General features: G+C 39.8%; 1 protein-coding gene and 1 long non-coding RNA gene across 5 annotated transcripts in view; both read left to right on the top strand.

Moving 5' to 3' along the window:
* The window catches only part of LOC146386331 (calcium-dependent secretion activator 1-like), a 331,088-nt gene that overhangs the window by 161,054 nt on the left and 146,735 nt on the right, over positions 1-23,299 (top strand). The window lies entirely within an intron of this gene.
* On the top strand, positions 67-23,189 carry LOC146386333 (uncharacterized). Of its 2 annotated transcripts, none has more exons than XR_014800195.1 (3): positions 67-10,880; positions 15,266-17,512; positions 17,729-23,189. It is a non-coding gene; the product is annotated as an uncharacterized LOC146386333 (long non-coding RNA). The 2 variants fall into 2 exon arrangements; XR_014800196.1 differs by having other exon boundaries at positions 67-9,782; positions 10,848-17,512.

The following is a 23,299-nucleotide window of genomic DNA, read 5'->3' on the forward strand; positions in this document are numbered from 1 at the left end:
CGTTTATTATCTTGAGGCAGTGGATGGATCAGGCTACAAGAATGTTGCACAACAGACCAGGTTTTGTATGTTTTTTATTGTTTGGTTTTAATGGAGATAAAAGTGTGTCTAGTTCTTAACAGGAATTGTATTAGTAGCCTTTTCATTACAGTACAAAAAAAACCTCCTCATGTGGACAACATTTGGATACTGTGCAAATATCCTCTGGCATAGCCATAAAAACATAGACAGATGTTGTAGTACACTGCATCATTTTGCGTTTTCCTCAGATCCTGGTTGCCTAGAAACAAGCAATAACAGAAGAAACAAAGATGTTGACTGTAAAAGATAATTGTGTTTTTTAACGTTATGCAAATTAGTTAGTACAGCTGGGGCCATGTCAGATTGGAGGGGGCGCAAATGAAAGCATAAATTAATTCATTCATGCAGAGTCTGTGCTAAAGACATGGTAGCAGAAGCAGTGAGTACATTTTTGTATGAGTTGAGAAAACATGCGTAAACACATGCATTATCATGTGTTTATGTTTGTACTACTTACAAGTTTTCTACAGATTTTCATTTCGATACAATTTACTGAATCCAGTCAGACTCACACTGGTGACATTGACCTGTTTTAGTATTATAACATTCAGTTGTTATGTGACGAGTGGCTAACATAAAGAAATGTCTCTAGAAATCTGGTAGTTTATTCCCAGCAACTAAAATGCACTTTATGAAGATCTAAGCAGTGTGCCATTCAATCTGACTGTGAAATATTCAACAGTTATCATTATACCAAACAACCTGTCTACCTATAAACTAGTTACCTAATCAACAGGAAATAAAATGCATGTCAAAGTTTCAGAATTATACGCAGTCACAGTTGTGCCCAGAAGTTGACATACACTCATAATAAGCACAAGCGTCATGGTAATTTGGGGTTTAAAATGAACTGTTTGAATGGTTGGCTTAGTTGGAAGAGCAACCAACTCTTAATTTTAGGCTCAAGGGTTCAAGTCTCCACTGTGGACAATGAAGTATTTCAAATAAGTGTACAAAAGTTACTTATGCACTATGCTAAGTTCTGGAATAAGACCCCAAACAAAACTGTTGCCCTCAGAATGAGAAAATTGGTTAGGATGTCCAGGAACCATCAAGGCTTGCCACTGATTTGAAACTGCTTGAACACCAGCTTCACTGTCCACAGTGAAGTAAGTTTTATGTCGCTATGGACTGAGATGGTGCCACACCAAGGAAGAATCAAGCTCCAGCTGCTCAAACGGAGAAAAGCGTTATGGTCAGAAAAGATGAAGATTGACCTATTTGGGCACAATGACGAGGAGTAGAGGTGCAATTTTTGGTACAGGTGCGATTTTTGGTGCAATGTTAATGGTAATATGCTCTGAGGCAGTTTTTCTGCCAGTGTTATTGGTACATTGCACAAAGTAAATGGCAGACAGAATAACGAAGATGAAGAAGGAGGTCTCTAACCTCACCTTAGATCAGCAGCTAGAAAGTTGAACCTTGGAAACAGCTGGGTGTTCCAACAGGGCAATGATCCCCAAAAAAAACCAAACACCCAGGTTCTGGAATGGATAAAGCAGGCTTACATTAAGGTTCTGAACCTTAAGAGTCCCGAACTCGACCATAAAAATTAGTGGACTATTCTTAAAAGCCAGATCAACCAATTTAAATGAATTCTATCAGTATTTGATATTTATTTATTTTTTTTTATTATTATTATTTTTTTGCCTGTCCTGTTTGGTTCTTTTGCATCAGAATTATTGTCTAAAGGCGAAGAAAGATGCCCAACGGATTTACTTTACCAAATGGACCATCCCAGCCTTGCCGTAATGGTCTATTTGATTCACCTTTTATTGTTTATTTTATTTTATTTTTACTTGTTAAATACGGGACAGACTTGACTGGGGAAAAGAAAGGGGAGAAAGAAAGAGGGAAAGAAAAGAAAAACAGGGAAGAGGGATGGGGATAAAGGGCAAAAAACAAAAAACAACAAAATAAGCAGACAAAAAATCCATCTATCAATCACCTGGATCACCTGTTGAGAAAGAAAAAAGAGGAAACAAGCAGAAGAAAGAAAAAAAGAGCAACATAATAAACAACATCACGATGATCTATGGGAATGTAACAGTAAATACTAAATATTAAACATTATTGTGCAGCACGTAAGATGGACAGCACACAGTGTGCTTTGAGGTAGGAGCCAAAAAGGGTGTAGTTTGTGTGTGTGATCACCCGTGTGTACACCTGTGAGCATGAGCGCGCTTGTATTTAAAAGGTTGCTTCATATAATGATCTGCTAGAGGGTGTGGGGGGGTCACAGCTCCGTCCACCAGGGCATCAAGCAGGTATGGAGGAGATCAAAACTCCAGCCATCCAGAGGCCCTCAGAACACAAGAGACCGAGGAAGACCAACAGAGGGGCAGCCGCGCCACTATCCCAGAAAGAGCTGAGGAGAGTCCCAACATGATTTTACAAGTGCTACAAAGAGCCATTATTTGTGGAATTTTAACTTCATTTCAATTTCATTTTAAATGAACAATAAGAGTCTACAATTTCACTGTTACACAATCATTCTGTGAAAGGCCTACGTAGTGTTGAGAGGAATTTGAAGAACACTCTGCATTCAAATTTTAGGTAGAATTGCACTAAAGTCAAATAAAACTTTCATCAGCAACGTATTTGTGTTTGTCCTCACAGACAAAATTATAATCTGTGGTTAGTAAGAAACTTTAAACAAAAACCCTATTATGGAACATTTAATCAGACACAAAAATAATTCTTCAGCAAGATTTCAATATAGCATAAAACAATTACCATCTTAAAAAAATTGGTTTGAGACCAATACACCTAATGAAGTGTAAGTAAATTTACTGAGCAAGTTGTTTCTGACACAACCACTGGATTCCCACTGAGTCCCAGCAGCTGGTAATTACCAAGGTATAAGTGCCAAACTATGAATAATACAGTGTGGTTACTGCACAATTAAACTGGGTAGCAATCAGTCAATGTTACCAAATAGCTATTTGCCAGTTCACACCTGGAACGGAGTAATGAATAATATAACATCTTGTCACCCCCCAGTGGAATTAGGTGGAGAAAACCAAGATCGGGTGTACTGGTGCAAAAACACAAATAAGAAAATTACATGTTAGTATTTAATCTCCAGTTTGTTAAAGATCATTTGCTGAGAAGTCCTTCCTTGCAGAATAATCTTTCATTCTCCTCACTTGCATTCACATTTTAATATGTTTCTCCATCCAGAAGAGTCAAGTTATGACATAGTCACAATCACAACACTGGTTTGTTTGGGGGTTTTTTTGTTTTGTTTTTTTAGATCCAGCAACTTTTCTTGTACCTACTGGGAAACTGGAGAAAACAGCTTGTAACAAAGTTGTTCATTGGTGATATTAGCTAAGCTGTTTGAAATGTTACAGTTGAAAATGCAAATATGAATGCTTGAAAACATGACAGGCAAATGAAGGATGTATTTAAAGGGTGCAGCAGATGACAAAAAGAACTTGCTTAGTATTATTACAAAAGCCTAACCTTGACATATCAGCATTTGTCATTAACTTCAAGTCCTGGAATGCCATTTGAGATTGTTCTGGCCCACATTAAACCCATATTTCATTTTATTGCCTATAACTAAACAATGATTTTGTTTATGTTTACATTAGCTTTAGAATAAATTATAATTTACTGTCTTTATTAGTCTTGACAAATAACACAGAAAAAGATGCAGCAATGCCTAATATCTATAAACATTCACTGCCCTTCAACAGAATATTGAAAAAACGTGTTAAGTTTAATAATTACTTCTTCTGAACTGTCAGCATGTATATTAGACCCCATTAAATGAAGAATGAAAGAAGTCTCACTATTCATAAATAATTCCGTCTCCACATCCATTACTTAAAAAGCCAGCACTTGACCCAGTTGTCTGAGCTAATTATGGGCCAATGTCCAACCTTCATTTTGCTTAAAAAATCTTGAAAGAGTTATTGTAAAACAGCTAACAGATAATCTGCTGATTAACGGTTTATTTGAGGGTTTCAATCAGGATTCAGTATTCATCACAGTATAGACGCAATAGTGAAGGTTATGAATAATCCTCCTATGGACTATTTGGCAATGGATTCGTCTCTATTGTCGTGTAATGCTGTGCTGCTGTCAGGTTTTGGACCCAATATGCAGGACTCGGGACAAGTTGAGACATGAAATCATTTTAACTTTATTGCTGATTACTTGCAGAAGATAACAGAATACCAAAGCTGGAACCAGAGCAGAGCAAGCAAGGGGAGTGAAGGGAGCGGAAAGGAAACACAGAGGAATACAGGAATACAAACAAACAAAGGGTTTAAATACACAAAAAGGAATAGGGCAAAGTGAAGACACCCGGAGAGAAACAGCTGAGCTGAATACACTTAATCACATAATGGAAACCAAAACTGAACACAATTCAGAGGACAAGAGACTATTACAATAAAACAGGAAAAGCAGACAGAGACTATGACACACCAGCTTGACATAGACAAAAAGGGAAACAAACATGGAGACATGACTGACTCAGGAAAACAAGACAAACTACAGGGCACAGTGGGACAGGACAAAGAAAGGGACACAACTGGGGAAACAAAGGGAACAAGGGAAAAAGGGAGTTTTTCCTTCCCATGTTCATTAAGTGATTGCTCATAGAGGGTGGTCTGATTGCTGGGGTTTTCTATCTATTATTAAACTGAATTGAGTTGAATATGCCTGTTGTCAGAAATATTTCAGGATACAGATCCTGCACCAGTAATACATAAATGGCCTCAAAGCCACCCATCTTGTGTACTTGGGAATTGTTTTCTTTTGGCTGCTTGTTTATTTCCAAAAGGGGTTGCCACGGTGAATATTCAATTCAATTTTCAATTCAATTTTATTTATATAGCGCCAAATCACAACATCAGTCGCTTCAAGGTGCTTTATATTGTACATTAGATCGTACAATAATAGATACAGAGAAAAACCCAACAATCATAAGACCCCGTATGAGCAAGCACTTTGGCGACAGTGGGAAGGAAAAACTCCCTTTTAACAGGAAGAAACCTCCGGCAGAACCAGGCTCAGGGAGGGGCGGGGCCATCTGCTGCGACCGGTTGGGGAGAGAGAAGGAAGACAGGATAAAGACATGCTGTGGAAGAGAGACAGAGATTAACAACAAGTATGATTCAATGCAGAGAGGTCTATTAACACATAGTGAGTGAGAAAGGTGACTGGAAAGGAAAAACTCAATGCATCATGGGAATCCCCCGGCAGCCTACGTCTATTGCAGCATAACTAAGGGAGGATTCAGGGTCACCTGGTCCAGCCCTAACTATATGCTTTTTAAACCTAATCTTAAAAGTAGAGATAGAATAGATTGGCATCATTTGGCATGCATGCTGGATTGAGACTGTCACTGGTCAACATATTAAAAAAACTTACCCTACTCTTCACTTTTCATATCACTTTAGAATGAAATACGGTCACTGAGGCCTGTACTGCCAAGCAGGGGTTTGGGTTATCCAGATAACTTCAGGGTTAACCCTGGATTTTCTGTACTATGAAGTTGGATCCCTTCTTACCAGGGTAAATCACCATAGTAAATTATGTTGTGAGATTAACCTGGTCAAGTAGGTCAAGTTCTAGATAAGAGATTAACAAGTATTAACTCAACACCTATTCTCCAGAATATAGCCAGAATATATCACCATTTCTGAAAGAACATCTGTGGGGAGAGTAGGTCATGTCTTTGTGTTCCCCTAATGAACATTAGTAATAAACAATATCGATTTACTTACTCTGTCTGCAGAGTTGTCAGACGGAGTGATTTTTTTTTTTTTTTTAAAAAGAACCTTTATTTAATGTGGAACGGATGCTCCAAAGAAAAGTTAAAATTAACTTTAGTGGGTGAAGGGGGCCAGAAACTCTGGCTGCAGAACAGTTCTGGGGAGTGGCCAAGTGGCCTGTTACAGAGGCTTAACAAGGCTCAAAATCTGGGGCTGCTCATGAGCAGCACAAGTCCTGTCCTGGCACAACACAGCACAAGAGCCACTTCGTCAGGCCAGGACTCTGCAGTCTATTTACAGCTACAGGCCAGTGGACACTCTTTCAATGATGAGGATGTAACATCCTGGACAGGGAGGAATGCTGATTTGAGTCAAGGAGGCCATTTACGTGAAAAGGGAAAGACCTAGATGCTAGTTTCAGTCATTATGCAGAGGTACTGTTTAAAATGATGGGGAAACCCGCAGTCTCTTGGATAAGTGATGAAACCTTTCTCCCACTGAAAACGCTACATCCAGATGAACAGAATCAACTTTTTGGAATAAACAGTAAGTGTTTATTTATAGTTTATAGTTAATTGGAAAAAATTAACAAAAGAGGATACAACCAAAACTGAGAATTAGATTATGAAAAACAAAGTGAGATACAATACAAACTTAAAATGAACAAAGATGCAAAATACATGACCCCTCTGGAGATTCTTTGATGTACCTTTATTTTTTTAACATGATTTTATAGAACATGATATATTCCTACCCAGCCAACATGTATATATGGGCCCCACCTGGTTTTTGCTGGGGCTGGATGGGTACCATGTGGGCATGGGCTCAAACTGGGCTTTTTGTATGGAGCCTACTTGGGTTTTTCACATTAAACCCATATGGGCAATCCCAAGTGGGCACTTTTAGTAGGTCCTGGCTGGGTCAAACATGGGAAACACTTAACTTGGTTCAAAATGGGAAACACACATAGGACCCACTTGGGTTTTCCACCTGGGATAGACATGGGCAAACACAGTCATTTAAGGATAAGGTGCTGTTGTGTGCCCCAGGTGGGGCAAAGTGAGGTAATCAATATATTTTTTTTAGCACTGATGACACACGTGGGGACCACCTGGTCAAACTATATGGGTCACACATGGGCAAATGCAAGTCATACCCTGAAAACATATCTATGTGGGCCTCATATGGGTTATGTTAAGTTAATACGGGCATATATTTTATGTGGGCTCAAGATTGTTTAGTATATATGGGACCCACTTGGGTTTCTCACATTAAAGCCATATTGGCAAAACCAAGTGGAAAATATAGTAGGTCCTTGCTGGGTCAAACATGGGAAAAACGTCACTTGGTTTAAAAATGGGAAACACACGTAGGGCCCACTTGGGTTTTCCACCTTGGTTAGACATGGGTAAACATAGTCATTTAAAGAAAAGCTGTTGTTGTGTGCCCCATATGGGGCAAAGTGAGGTAATCAATATATATTTTTAGCACTGATGACACAGGTGGGGCCTACCTGGTCAAACTATATGGGTCGCACATGGGCAAATGCAAGTCATACCCAGAAAACATGTCTATGTGGGCCCCAAATGGGTCATGTTAAGTTAACATGGGCATATATTTTACATGGGCTCAAGATTGTTTAGTATATATGGGACCCACTTGGGTTTCTAACTTCAAATCCATATGGGTGGGCATCCAATGTAGGTCCTAGTTGGGTCAGTGATGGTAAATGTGTACATTGGTTCAAAATGGTAGCACATGCTTATGTGAGGATTCTTCTTCTGTGAAGAGCCTGAGAAAGTGTTATTTGAATAAAGGAGGATTTATTCCAAACAAGCCCATCACAGATTGCACACAACCCAGGGAGTTCTGAAAGTCAAATTGTAAAACGAATCTCAAAAGAACGTATGAACATAACTCTCTTTTATAACCTGCAGACGGCACCCATGGGGTACCATTCTCTAACAAATCACCCTAACTTTAACATATTTGGCACAACCTCAGTCTATCACTTTTGCTACCCTTACGTACAGTCAGATGTTCTTTACCCTTCATTTTTGACCCTCTCAGTATTTGGCCTTGGCTAGCGAATGTACTCAAAGTCCACGTTGAGACCTCAAGATGTTATGTGTTATCAGACACTACAACCCAGCTGTCAAGTGAGACTATAGGAACTTTGGTGTTTTTGAACATTCAATGTTACTCAAAACACTCCTCACACTATCCCAAATAACTGGTTTGAAACTGGTTACTTTTTAATTTTAGATTTCATTTAAGTGCTTAATTTGAACTTTCAGCGCTCTGCATGGTAGGCTGCATGGTGAGGCTCAGATAAGATAAAATAAGGACTTCATGATTCGTTTTAGGTAAATTCACTTGTCACAGCAGCAATAATAAGTGATTAAAACGGACACAAGAGTAGAAAAAAAGAAAAGCAAAAAATACAAATAAAAAACCTAAGATAAAAGTGAATTACACAGACAAAATCCAGATTTGGCATTTGCAAATTAAGGGTAACTGGTTGTTCAAACAATTAAGACTATTTACTTGAGCAAATATACAGTTGAGGATTTTTAGTAGATCAGACACACTCTACTGTATTAGAGAAAAGACAGTTAGCTACATGGAAGTTGGAGGTTTTGGTTAATCAGATCCAGTAAAGCTCCTGAAGTATATTACCGATCTGTTAAAATGTTACTCTTCAAACTTGTGCCCTCAAATTATATAACCAGAAATAATTTATATTTTCTTTGAACTACTGGAAAGAAGAGGGGATGGGGTCTTTCAAGCAGTCACACTTCAACTGTGTAACTCCCTTGTCTTTATGAAGTATTGACACTATTGAAACTTTTCAAAAGCAGTCTAATGTTAGAAGAGCTTTTAGGTACACTGTTTCTGTTGTTATTCTTCTTATTATCATTATTATAGATTTTATTAATTACATTTTCATTATGATGTTGATTTGGGTGACAAATATTATATATGAATTTTTTAAACATATTGACCATCCCTATACTTAATAAAAACTTAAAAATAAAATTGTTCTTTTAAATTTGTGCATTGTTTGACTTTTAAATTGTTTGTATCAGGTGTAAAATGACTTTTTAAATAAAGTTGTTTTTAATGTGAGCAGCTCCCATCGCGTCGTTTAAAATGAGGGAGGAGCAGATTGCGCCGCCTAGCAACTACTCTTTGCGGTCTTTCGTCAGTTGCAGCCTTTTTTCTCGCTGGTGTTTGAGAACATGGAGGACAAAAGGATACCAAAGAATCGAAAACTATGACAAAGGTAAATACTGAAAGTTTGATAAGTTTTTATCATTGGTCATTTTAGTTACTTTCTATAGTCGTCCTAAACAGTATAAGGGGGAGAAGCATAACATCTTTAGCTAGTTTTAGTGGATTCCCGCTCAGGTAACTCGGCCATTATGCACTACCCAGTAAACAAAATGGCTGAACAGTATGTTAAATGTATGAACATGAGCTAGTCATACCATGTCACGTAAGATACATGAGCAGTGTAGCAAGCTCACCTTATAGCGGTGTAAAACATGAGGCGTATGAGGTGATTGTTTAAATTACAAAATTAAACCACTAGGGATAACTTATTACTATGTCACCAATTGTTTACTTATAGGAAATTTAGGATTTATATCTGTCAAGTCATTTGTTCTGGCATAAGTCACTATTTTGATTTATCTTCCTGTGACTTTAAAGTCTGTCAGCTAGTTAGATACATTTTTGCACTGCTAGTGTTTGCTGCTTGAATTAGTCAGTTAACCATATAAACACATGCAGTGTCTTTCAGACTTTTAATTACACTGTTCATTTTGTGCATTAGTAAGAGAATCTTTTATATTGAATTATCCTGGGAAAAAATGAAAATGTTTGTATTTTTTTTTTCTCATGCACTTTCTTTCATTTCCTTATCACGTTTAGATTCTTCAAGATCACAAATACCATCTTTGACATGTAAGTAACTTTCATATTATTTGTATTACTTATTAGCCATATTCAATAACTTGCACAGATTATTTTGAAAAGTGATGGTCTTTGGGGCATCCTTGAAAGTAGTGCATTACTTCATTTTATTTTATTTTTTACTGGTAATCAGTATACATATATATATATTTATTTAGGCACAGGAGGCAATGATCAATTTTAAAATTTAACATTTATTTAAATGTCCATCTTTTATGCTAACAATAATGCCAACAGTGTTCTCTTCACTTGTCCCACAACTCTGACAGTTTTGGTCCTCTGCTCTCCTCACAATTGGTTGATTTCCATCTGAGCTGCTACTGTCAACTGCATTAAACTGATTTTACATTGCCTTGTTATTCTAATCTTTATCTGCGTTTTGTACTCCAAACATTCACACCTGCTGTTAGTAACCAGAGCTCACAAGAGTGTAAGGCGTGTAGTTCAATAAAGTGATCGATGTGTTCACTAGCTGATTTCAATAAACCGGTAACTTATAAAATCTATATTTTATAGGAAGTACATTACTGATTAAAGTGGTAATAAACACGGTAACCAATAAAAATTTTAATTTCCTGTTATAAATAAAAATGCTGCTGTGAGCTCAGTTTTCTAACAGCAGTGTGAACATATACAGTCTTTCAGCTCTGGTAAAGATTTAAAAATAAAGGCACTCAATAACATAACATTAAACACTAAATGAGTTTGATGGTGTTGACTGCAGCAGCTCAATGTTAATCAGCTGATGGTGATGGAAGCAGATGAGCGTTTTTCATCATGGTTGTTGGAGTTGTGTAATATGCTGGTATTGATATGATCAAAAATGAACTGAGTTGTTTCCTATTCTATAGAAATTGTACATCTAATTAATAACAAGGCTTTCTGCTGATGTTATCAATTAAAAATTAATTGTTTTATTTTTAAGCAACAACTTTTTAGCATGCAATCAGTCCATGCTGTACAGGACAGATTTGTAAACTGTGCATATAAAAATAGACTATTTTACAAAATTGCTCTTTCAACAAATGTAAATCACAGCAGATTTTTTTGTTGTAGGTGCGCTGTCACTTGGTGTTCGCTCGCTCTGCGGTAGAGTATCACTTCCTGTTCCTGCTCAAACACAGTGGTGTTTCTGAGTAGCTTATTTTCTTAGCAATTTAATTAACAACTTTTAAATACATTCTTCTTTCATAGTATAATCTTCACGTGCTTCATCCGAAGCACACTTTCTGTGTACTCACTACCTAATTTATAGCCAAAGTATTCACTCACTGTCTCTGTACTGTTTCGCTAGCTTAGCTTAGCTCATAGCCGACTCGTTAGCACCATGGCTACTTCACCTGTCCCTCCTGCACTTTCTTGCTCATTGTGTCAGATGTTTAGTTACTCCTCGGCCTCCTTTAGCAGTAATGATATCTGTAACAAATGTAGCATATTTGCAGCTCTGGAGGCCAGGATTACTGAATTGGAGACTCGGCTTCGCACCCTTCATTCACCCGTAGCTAGCCAGGCCCCTGTAGCTGGTGCAGCCGAAGATAGCGTAGGCCCCGCTAGCTGTTCCCCGGCAGACCCCAAGCAGCTGGGGAAAGAGGGCGGCTGGGTCACGGTGAGGAGGAAGCATAGTCCTAAACAGAAGCCCCAGGTACACCACCAACCCGTTCATGTGTCTAACCGTTTTTCCCCACTCGGTGACACACCCGCCGGGGGTCAAACTCTGGTAATTGGTGATTCTGTTCTCAGACATGTGAAGCTAGAGACACCGGCAACCATAGTCAATTGTCTTCCAGGGGCCAGAGCAGGCGACATTGAAGGAAATTTAAAACTGCTGGCTAAGGGTAAACGTAAATTCAGTAAAATCATAATTCACGTCGGCAGCAATGACACCCGGTTACGCCAATCGGAGGTCACTAAAATCAATATTGAATCGATGTGCAACTTTGCTAAAACAATGTCGGACTCTGTAGTTTTCTCTGGTCCCCTCCCCAATCAGACCAGGAGTGACATGTTTAGCCGCATGTTCTCCTTAAATTGCTGGCTGTCTGAGTGGTGTCCCAGAAACGATGTGGGCTTCATAGATAATTGGCAAACCTTCTGGAGGAAACCTGGTCTTGTTAGGAGAGACGGCATCCATCCCACTTTGGATGGAGCAGCTCTCATTTCTAGAAATATGGACAAATTTATTAAACCCCCCAAAATATGACTATCCAGAGTTGGGACCAGGAAGCAGAGTTGCAGTCTTACACGCCTCTCTGCAGCTTCTCTCCTCCTGCTACCCCCCCAAAAACCCATCTCCATAGAGACTGTGTCAGCTCCCAAAAAGACAAAAAACAAACTAAAAACCAGCAACAAACAACTTAAACATAAACAATTACAAAGAAAGAACAGTACAGTATCCACATCTGAACCAAAGAGTAAAACAGTGAAATGTGGATTATTAAATATTAGGTCTCTCTCCTCCAAGTCTCTGTTAGTACATGACTTAATAATTGATCAACAAATTGATTTACTCTGCCTTACAGAAACCTGGTTGCAGCAGGATGATTATGTTAGTTTAAATGAATCAACACCCCCGAGTCATTCTAACTACCAGAAACCTCGAAGCACAGGCCGAGGGGGCGGTGTGGCAGAAATTTTTCACACCAGCCTATTAATTAATGAAAGACCAAGACAGACTTTTAATTCATTTGAAAGCCTGATGCTTAACATTGTCCACCCCAGCTGTGAAACTCAGAAACCAGTCTTACTTGTTATCATCTATCGTCCACCTGGGCCTTACACAGAGTTTCTGTCTGATTTCTCAGACTTTATATCTAATTTAGTTCTGAGCTCAAATAAAATAATTATTGTGGGTGATTTTAACATCCATGTAGATGCTAAAAATGACAGCCTCAACATGGCATTTAGTCTGTTATTAGACTCAATTGGCTTCTCTCAAAATGTAAAAGAACCCACCCACCACTTTAATCACACTCTAGATCTTGTTTTAACATATGGCATAGAAACTGAACATTTAACAGTGTTTCCTGAAAACCCTCTCCTGTCTGATCATTTCCTGATAACATTTACATTTACAATAATTGATTACACAGCGGTGGAGAGTAGATTTTATCAAAGTAGATGTCTTTCTGAAAGCGCTGTAACTAAGTTTAAGAATATAATCCACCCACTGTTATCATCTTCAATGCCCTGTACCAACACAGAGCAGAGCAGCTATCTGAACGCTACCCCAACAGAGGTCGATTATCTTGTTAATAATTTCACCTCCTCACTACGTACGACTCTGGATACTGTAGCTCCAGTGAAAACTAAGGTCTCTAATCAGAAGTACCTGACTCCGTGGTATAATTCTCAAACACGTACCCTAAAGCAGATGACTCGTAATCTGGAGAGGAAATGGCGTGTCACAAATTTAGAGGATCATCATTTAGCCTGGAGAAATAGTTTGCTGCTTTATAAGAAAGCCCTCCGCAAAGCCAGAACATCTTACTATTCATCACTGATTGAAGAAAATAAGAACAACCCCAGGTTTCTCTTCAGCACTGTAGCCAGGCTGACAAACAGTCAGAGCTCTGTTGAGCCAACCATCCCTTTAACGTTAACTAGTAATGACTTCATGAACTTCTTCACAAATAAAATTTTTATCATTAGAGAAAAAATTACCAGTAATCATCCCACAGATGTAATATTATCTACAGCTACTCTTAGTACCATTGATGTTAAGTTAGACTCTTTTTCTCCAATTGATCTTTCTGAGTTAACTTCAATAATTACTTCCTCCAAACCATCAACGTGTCTTTTAGACCCCATTCCTACAAAACTGCTCAAAGAAGTCCTGCCATTGATTAATTCTTCGATCTTAAATATGATCAACCTATCTCTAATGGTCGGCTATGTACCACAGGCCTTCAAGCTGGCTGTAGTTAAACCTTTACTCAAAAAGCATCTCTAGACCCAGCAGTCTTAGCTAATTATAGGCCAATCTCCAACCTTCCTTTCATATCAAAAATCCTTGAAAGAGTAGTTGTCAAACAGCTAACAGATCATCTGCAGAGGAATGGTTTATTTGAAGAGTTTCAGTCAGGTTTCAGAGCTCATCACAGCACAGAAACAGCTTTAGTGAAGGTTACAAATGATCTTCTTATGGCCTCTGACAGTGGACTCATCTCTGTGCTTGTCCTGCTAGACCTCAGTGCAGCGTTCGATACTGTTGACCATAATATCCTATTAGAGCGATTAGAACATGCTGTAGGTATTACAGGTACTGCACTGCAGTGGTTTGTATCATATCTATCTAATAGACTCCAATTTGTGCATGTAAATGGAGAGTCCTCTTCACACACTGAGGTTAATTATGGAGTTCCACAGGGTTCAGTGCTAGGACCAATTCTGTTTACATTATACATGCTTCCCTTAGGCAGCATCATTAGAAGACATAGCATACATTTTCACTGCTATGCAGATGACACCCAGCTCTATCTGTCCATGAAGCCAGATAACACACACCAATGAGTTAAACTGCAGGAATGTCTTAAAGACATAAAGACCTGGATGGCCGCTAACTTTCTGCTTCTTAATTCAGATAAAACTGAGGTTATTGTACTCGGCCCTGAAAATCTTAGAAATATGGTATCTAACCAGATTCATACTCTGGATGGCATTACCTTGGCCTCCAGTAACGCTGTGAGGAACCTTGGAGTCATTTTTGACCAGGACATGTCCTTCAACGCACATATTAAACAAATATGTAAGACTGCTTTCTTCCATTTGCGCAACATCTCTAAAATTAGAAATATCCTGTCTCAGAGTGACGCTGAAAAACTAGTTCATGCATTTATTACTTCCAGGCTGGACTACTGTAATTCATTATTATTAGGATGTCCAAAAAACTCACTGAAAAGCCTTCAGCTAATCCAAAATGCTGCAGCAAGAGTCCTGACAGGGACTAGAAGGAGAGAGCATATTTCTCCTGTTTTGGCTTCCCTTCATTGGCTTCCTGTTAAATCCAGAATTGAATTCAAAATCCTGCTCCTCACATACAAGGTCTTAAATAATCAGGCCCCATCTTATCTTAATGACCTTGTAGTACCATATCACCCTATTAGAGCACTTCGCTCTCGCTCTGCAGGCCTACTTGTTGTTCCTAGAGTATTTAAAAGTAGAATGGGAGGCAGAGCCTCCAGTTTTCAGGCCCCTCTTCTGTGGAACCAGCTTCCAGTTTGGATTCGGGAGACAGAAACTATCTCTACTTTTAAGATTAGGCTTAAAACTTTCCTTTTTGCAAAAGCATATAGTTAGGGCTGGACCAGGTGACCCTGAATCCTCCCTTAGTTATGCTGCAATAGACGTAGGCTGCCGGGGGATTCCCAAGATGCATTGAGTTTTTCCTTTCCAGTCACCTTTCTCACTCACTATGTATTAATAGACCTCTCTGCATTGAATCATATCTGTTATTAACCTCTGTCTCTCTTCCACAGCATGTCTTTATCCTGTCTTCCTTCTCTCACCCCAACCGGTCGCAGCAGATGGCCGCCCCTCCCTGAGCCTGGTTCTGCCGGAGGTTTCTTCCTGTTAAAAGGGAGTTTTTCCTTCCCACTGTCGCCAAAGTGCTTGCTCATAGGGGGTCATATGATTGTTGGGTTTTTCTCTGTATCTATGAAGCGCCTTGAGGCGACTTTTGTTGTGATTTGGCGCTATATAAATAAAATTGAATTGAATTGAAATTGAACTAGAAATGTGGGAGGAACTCCTCAAAATTGAAGGCAGAACAGGAAAATGCATGGAAATAACAATTTTCCTTTAAGCACATCAGTAAAGGTCGATCCGGATACTTGATAACTGTTGGTATAGGTATGAATCTCCACTGTCACAGGTTTTAATTGGGAGGCAACATGCAGATATACAGGAGGACTATAAACAGCAATTCCTATTGCATACAACTCTTTTAGAAAATACCAACAACACTGATCATTTATCACTTGCTGGTCTACAGACTTTACAGTGTGGATGGATGGAAAATCTCCACTCTGGCTGAAGTGGTGCTACAAACAACTCTGCGCTCGGCTTTCCTGGCTGTGTGTGGATGTAAACTTACACATCCAAATTTTGACCCTATTGTTCTTTCTTTCAGCTGATTGGTCAATTTCATGTCAATCACAAATTTAACAATCCAATCAGAGAACATCTCCAAAAGTTGATTGTGTTCATCTGGATGTAGCATTTTCAGTGGGAGAAAATGCTGAAAACGCTACGTCCAGATGAACAGAATCAACTTCTGGAGATTTACTTACCTGGATGATTGAGCATGCATCAAGACAATCAGAGAACAGATAGGTTTGGCTGTTGGAGGGCTGCTTTACGGCGCTTCAGGTCCTGGAAGAATAAATTCCCTTTTACATACCAGACCAGCATTTTTCTTCATTAGCACAAAGGAAAACAGTCTGTGCGTGTCAGAGTTCAGTGGTTTTTGTGTCACAGGGCTTATAATATGTGTAAAAATCTGGCCAGGGACCATCACATCACACTGCTACCATATTTTTCTGTTGCTATCATGTTTCTTTTCTGAGATGTTGTTACTTTTATGACAGATGTAACGAGAAATCTTCCAGAAAGTTAAATTTTTTATTCTAATCAAATGTTTGATTCTGATAACAGATAAAGATTTTTTTTTACTTCTGTTCTGCTATGATAGTTTATACAAATTTTGGGCAATTCCTATTTATTTTAACCCTTTAGCCCCCAGAAAGTTGCCAGCAACAGGTTTTTCCAAACCTGTCTCGTCAAACCTGAGCTCTGCCAGGGGCCCAACATGCCTGGACTTTTAGAAGAAAAGAAATGTCCAAAAATAAACCACAGGGTCAAATACTTGATTTCGTTCAGTGTTTTAGAGTTATTAATTCGAATTGACTAATTTAAATATTTTATTCATGTACATTTTGATTGCCTTTTTCAGTAAAAATGGCAAAATTTCAATTTCTTTTTTTTTTCTGTTATTAATCCCTGATTACACTCATATAGTATACAGTAGAGGAAAAAAAAACTACCAGATGTGTAAAGTAGTAGTAATGCTGAAAAAAGCGACAAAAGCACACACACTCACAGCTGATTTTATGACACTTTTACAGCTAAAACAATATATAATTCCGGTTATCCTGCGTATCATTATGGGGGATGAAGGGTTAAGGAACTGCAATTAATTTTTATAGTTTAGCTTGTGTTTACAACCATATTTTTTGTTATCACCACACAGTAAACATTAACCAATATGTAAAGCGTCCATGTATCCTCCATTCTTGGTCCATTATCTTAAGCTTAGGCGGCCCCCTGCGACCCAATCCGGTACTAAGTAGAGAGGCCCAGACTTCACTCTCTCCAGGCACTTGGCCCAGCTCCTCCGGGGGAATCCCAAGGCATTCCCAGGCCAGCTGAGAAACATAGTCCCTCTAGCATGTCCTGGGTGTTCCTCTGGGTCTCTTCCTGGTGGGACGTGCCCAAAACACCTCACCAGGGAGGCATCCTAACCAGATGCCAGTATCTAATCTGTCCTTTTTGTATGTTCCCCTCAGGTTCCCATGGTAGCAGATACAGGGGGAAAAGTGTAGACGATGCCACAAGAAGGATGATGAAATTCCTCATATCACCTGAGCTGGCTGTGGAGTACAACATGCTGGGCTGACATGGGGAAAAAAAGTTCAGAGATTTGCGTCTTTTTAATGTTGTGTATGGTAAGTTAGTTTCACTTGAGACATTTGAACTTTAGAAAACTAAACTTTTTTAATAAAGTGTTTGAAAGTGTAACTGAGATTGGTTATCATGCAATTTTTATATATTTTTTGAGGCAATAAAGTGAAATAAACATTGTTCTTTGCAAATCATCACCAAATGAAGTAAGCTAAGATTAACTTTACTTTGGCTTTCCCATTTTTCTTCTTCATTTGCAGAGGCACTGAAGAAAATATTGAACATCAAAAGTCAACTTGCAAGAAGCAGAGAAGGCTCTGTCCAAGTGGTTCACTGGAGCTAAAGACGGAGGAGGACCGAGGGCTGCAAGGGTACAAAATAGACTTATGGCTCTGTAAAAAAAACAAAAAAGAAACCCTGCTGATTCAAGATAAGCTTTTGAGTTTTCCATCTGACTTTTTCCCCATGTTGCTTCAGTTCCAAATATCTAAGGAATTTTGATGTAGTTTGACATTTCTAGTTTTTCAAAAGTTTACGCACTTTGGACAAAATAAATGTGAAAAATGTTGTTTTGTGTATCCTCGTGATTTTTGTAATGGTTATATTTACAAACTAGTTTTTGTTTGCGGTCAGCTTTAATATATTTGGTGTCTTTGTGTCACAGAACCCGTATTGGCCGTCTGTTAAATTGATTTTGTGACTGTTTTACTACATGGGGCCCACTCAGTGCCAGAAATTAGCCAATTCAAACTAGAAGTAAAATGCAACTACAGAACCCACTGATAATGCCATTCCAACTTTTTAGCTCACGTTGTCCTCATGTTGTACCCACTAAGAACTTGAAAGATGGGGCCCGGGTGGGTCTGTGTGTACTTTGCCCAGTTGGGGCCCATTTAGTTCCCAGATTTTACCAATGTAACACCGAGATAGGCTAAAAAGTGGGTTTTAAGTGGGATTGTCCGTGGGTTCCATAATGGCCCCATTTTATAAGCCCATGTGGTACCCACATGGTATCCACAAAAAAACTTGAAAAATTAAAAATTGAAAATTAAAGAAAGCGGAATCGGCTGTTCAAAACCCTACAAGGCTGCCCGCTGGGATTGAATCGAGTGGTGAGTTCTCAAAATGGGCTCACTGAGCGCAGCACGAATAAGATCTTGGAGAAGCTTACGGCTGCTGTGAACACTCAGAATAAAACCTCTGAGCAAAAATTGATCACATCTTGGAGAAGCTCACTGTGGCCGTGAGTTCTCAGAATCTGCTCTTTGAGCACAAGAATGACAACATCACGGAGCGTAAGTTTGATAACATCATGGAGAAGCTCACGGCTCTCCAACAGGAGATTGAGAGACCAGTGTCAGACTGTTAGAACAGCTTTGAAATTCACATGAGTTGTTCGCACTAAAGTAAAAACCACCATCACTTCATGCGGCTACCACTTCGGCGCCAGCTGTGATCTCAAGGCTGGAGCTGAACAAAAACACCCTGATAACAGACTGTGCTTAGACTGTTCTTCCTATCCTACACAAGGCCACCTGGGTTGGCTGGAAGACTGTTTACTTAGCCTAGCAGGGCGAAGGACACTGTCTCAGCTGAACTCTGGACACACACACATACACTGATACACACTCATCCCCCCTCCCTTTCCAAACGCCTTCGATGCTTGTCCCCTCCCGGGGAAGATGGCGGTCAACTGGACCAGCGCAGACATGCTGCAGGACCGGATGCGCTGTCTACACCGGCTCTCTCTTACCCTTTACCCGCCCCTGTTGCTTACCTTGTGTTTCTATGGTGTATTGATAGTCATGTGCTTTTTGTACTGAGGTGTTTTTTCTGTTATCAAACTGTTCTCCCACTAGGAGCTCGGTCTGAGTGGAGTTTTTTTTTCTCCTCCTCTCACCTCATGTTATGTATTTTCGTTTGTTTTTTTCCTATCAGCCTATCTCTCTGACATGTCTTCCCAATGTGTTGTTTGTGTAAGTTTGGTCAGAAGGTTCCTTTGTAAATGCGCATGCGCCATTAGCGTGCTGCCTGCTGTAACCCTAATTTCCTTTGGGATTAATAAAGTATTCTGATTCTGATTTTGATATAAGTGGCACTGTAGAGCAGTTTAGAAACGCCCTTGTCTGAATCCAATAAAATACATAACTTTTCACTGGACCTGAGACATATGCAAAATCTATGGGTTTTTGAGCATGTTAAGGATCCCAAATTCCAATTCATTTGCCTGATAATATGAACTGAACAATTACAATACAGCTTTTGCGCTGTTAGTGCTTGGGCCCTAATAAGAAGTGGAACAGATGCAATAGGGCCTTCACACTTTTAGTGCCTGCACCCTAATTAGCAGTTACTAACAGCAATTAACTAAGGCTAAGAGTGGCAAAAACAACAGTGCTTACTGACAGAAAAGTTAAGAATATTTTTAACAACTCACGTCAGTGTCACTGTCATCTGTGAGAAGTGAGCTTTACTGGCTCATCAACTTGTATCAGACTCCTTTCAAAAAGTTTTATTTCCTCTTCAAAACTAAATAAAGATAGATGCTTCTCACCCAGCATTGACAGCTGAGGTAAACAAACAGGAAGATGGACAACAACCTACAAGCTCTTACTGGTCACTTTGCAATCTGAGTACATTCACTACAGATTAACCGTGCCCATAGTTTTTGAGGTTAATCTAGGATATTGTAAAATATTTAAGTGATCATTAATTCCCCATAGCCATTATTTATTTCCTAATTTATTGCTTAAGTTTTGATATTATTCAAAGATTTTAAAATATACTGTGTACAAAATGTACAGTAGTAGAGACATGCCCACCAGCTACGACCGTTATAGGGCATATTCTAAGTTTATTGTTTTTGATCTCTCTTGGCTGAACTGTTAAGACCTATTAAATAATATTTATGTGAAGTCACTTTAAAAAAAAAACATTACACAGTTGATATAATCAAAAATTAACAGCAGATTTTTATAACTACAAACGGTAGAGACAGATTTCACCTGTTCTCATTTATACTGAGAGAAGAGTGGATCTCCTGAAGTCCATTATGAGTTCTTTTGTTTTAAGAACATTCAGCTTCAAGTTGTTTTCTGAGTACGAGCGGGACAAGTTGTCTACCTCCACCCTGTATGCTGTCTAAATTATATATGTTGTCTTAATTACGCCTTATTATTTGTATCTTAGCTCAGTCATTCTTGATCACCCTAGGCGTCGTCTCCCATTTTGATCTCGGGACTTCCAAACCATATTCGGCCTAGATGTTTCTGTATACTATGCCGGCCACTTGGTTATGGCGTGCCATGTATGCCCTACCTGCTAACATCTTGCACCCTGGTGTTATGTGTTGGATTGTCTCAGGAGCATCTTTACACAGCCTGCACCTGGGGTCTTGGCTCATGTGATAGACCCCAGCCCCTATGGATCTTGTACTGACAGCTTTTTATTGTGTTGCCATGATTAGTGCATCTGTACTGTCTTTCAGTTCAGCTTTGTCCAGCCACTGGTAGGACTTTTGGGTATTAGCCACTTCCTCTATCTGCCGGTGGTACATACCATGCAGGGGCCTGTCCTTCCATGATGGTTCCTCCTCTTCCTCCTCTTTCTTGGGTTTCTGCTGCCTGAGATATTCAATGAGCACGAGGTCAGTTGGGGCCATCCTCCTGATGTATTCGTGGATGTTCGTTGTCTCATCCTGGACTGTGGTGCTGACGTTCCCTAGTCCCCGGCCTCCTTCCTTCTGCTTAGCGTACAGCCTCAGGGTGCTGGATTTGGGGTGAAACCCTCCATGCATGGTCAGGAGTTTACTAGTCTTAATGTCAGTGGCTTCTGTCTCCTCCTTTGGCCAACTTATTATCCCAGCAGGGTACCTGATCACAGGCAGGGCGTATGTGTTGATAGCCCAGATCTTGTTACTACCCTTCAGCTGACAGGACGCCTGACCCTCTGCAGGTACTTGGTCGTTGCAGCTGTCCTAGCGGACCCAGGTACTTGTAGCTGTCCTCTATGTCTGTAATGTTGCCTTCTGGTAGTTTGATCCCCTCAATTCTGACTACTTCCCTCTCTTCATCATCATCCGACTACACTTCTCCAGTCCGAACGACATTCCAATGTCATTGCTGTATATCCTGGTGGTGTGGATCAGTGAATCGATGTCTCGTTCACTCTTGGCATACAGCTTGATGCCATCCATGTAGAGGAGGTGGCTGACAAGTGCTCCATTCCGTAGTCGGTATCCGTAGCCAGTCTTGTTAATGATCTCACTGAGGGGGTTCAGGCCTATGCAGAACAGCATTGGGGACAGAGCATCTCCTTGGTAGATCCTGCACTTGATGCTGACTTGTGCTATTGGCTTGAAGTTGGCCTCTAGTGTTGTATGCTACATCCCCATTGAGTTCCTGATGAAGGCTCTTAGGGTCCTGTTTATCTTGTAATCAATCCAGGCAGTGCACAGGTTGGTCAGCCTAGTCTTGCAGTCTCGGGCGACTGCTCGGTCTACCAGTAGCTGGTGTTTTGCACCTCTGATGTTCTTGCCAGTTCCTTTCTGTGCCCCACTCATGTATTGAGCCATTTGCCTGTTCATCTTTCAGGCATCAAGAGGGCCAATGTGTTGTGCTGTCATCTTCCATATTGAGTTGATTGGTTCTGCTGCCTGTCTCTCCCAGATCAACTGCCCATTTGCGCTAGGGATGGGTATCGTTTAACTTTTATCCAATACTGGTGCCAAACCGGTAGTTTTTTAACGGTGCTGGTGCTTAAACGGTGCTCGAACCGGTGCTTAAAGAATGGAGAACACAAACTTTGTCCAAAAACCTCTCATGTTTAGCTGTTTTCCACTTTTTCTTTGGTCATTTTAGCCTTTTTGGCCAGGGTGAAGGGAGTATCTGCCATCAAACAAGAAGACAGCCGCATGTAACTACGACGGTGTTTGCTAGTTCACCTTACATGCATTAATTTAATAACGTGGTTAGCCTACTCAACGTAAATTACACATGAACAACATTAAGCTACTCACGCAGAGAAGCTGCTGCTGCTGCATCATCATCATCCGTCATCATTTCTGCTACACTGGCAGGGCTAGTGGCCAGGACTCTCCCCTCGGGTTCTTGGGTGATGTTGCTAACTCCGGGTCCGATAACAGGCACCACACCCGCAGTAGATGTGCTCGGTGTGAGGTCTTGCAGCAAGCTATCAAATACGGCGCATTTCTCGACTTTTAAAAAAACGCTATGCGTCGCCAGGTGTTTCATCAGATTCGAGGTGTTACCTCCTTTGCAGAGTATCACCTTAAAGCACTTGTTGCAGGCTGCTGAGTATGCATCTTTTGCTGTGAAGTACAGCCAGACTTTTGACTGCTTTGCCTGGGGCATTTTTAATCTGTAGCTCTGCTCTAAAAGAACGTACGTACCTGGGCCCACCTACTATCCTTGGAAAGGTAAAATGATTGGCTAGAATCCAAAGTGTATGACATCTTAGGAAAAAAAGCACTGAAATAAAGCACCGAAATGTGCACTGCTTTTCGGTCTGGTTACTACTGTTTTTGTCAGAGCCGGTGCCATAATGGCATAATGGCCGGTACCCATCCCTAATTTGCGCGTGTGTGAAGTTAACTCTACTTGGACAAACTGCTTGAAACAGGGATTTGAGTCATTCTGTGCTTCAGATGGGTTAATAAAGACATTAAAATAAAAACTTTTAATCAGAATAATCATAATGATAGATAAATATATGTTTTAGAGGACATATATATATATATATATATATATATATATATATATATATATATATAATTTTAAGGGCACTGAGATGGTGCAATTCTTATAAATATC

The sequence above is a fragment of the Perissodus microlepis genome, chromosome 5 (assembly GCF_051167445.1).
Source record: "Perissodus microlepis isolate ML-2025 ecotype Zambia chromosome 5, ASM5116744v1, whole genome shotgun sequence".
In the NCBI taxonomy this organism is placed as follows: Eukaryota; Metazoa; Chordata; class Actinopteri; order Cichliformes; family Cichlidae; genus Perissodus; species Perissodus microlepis.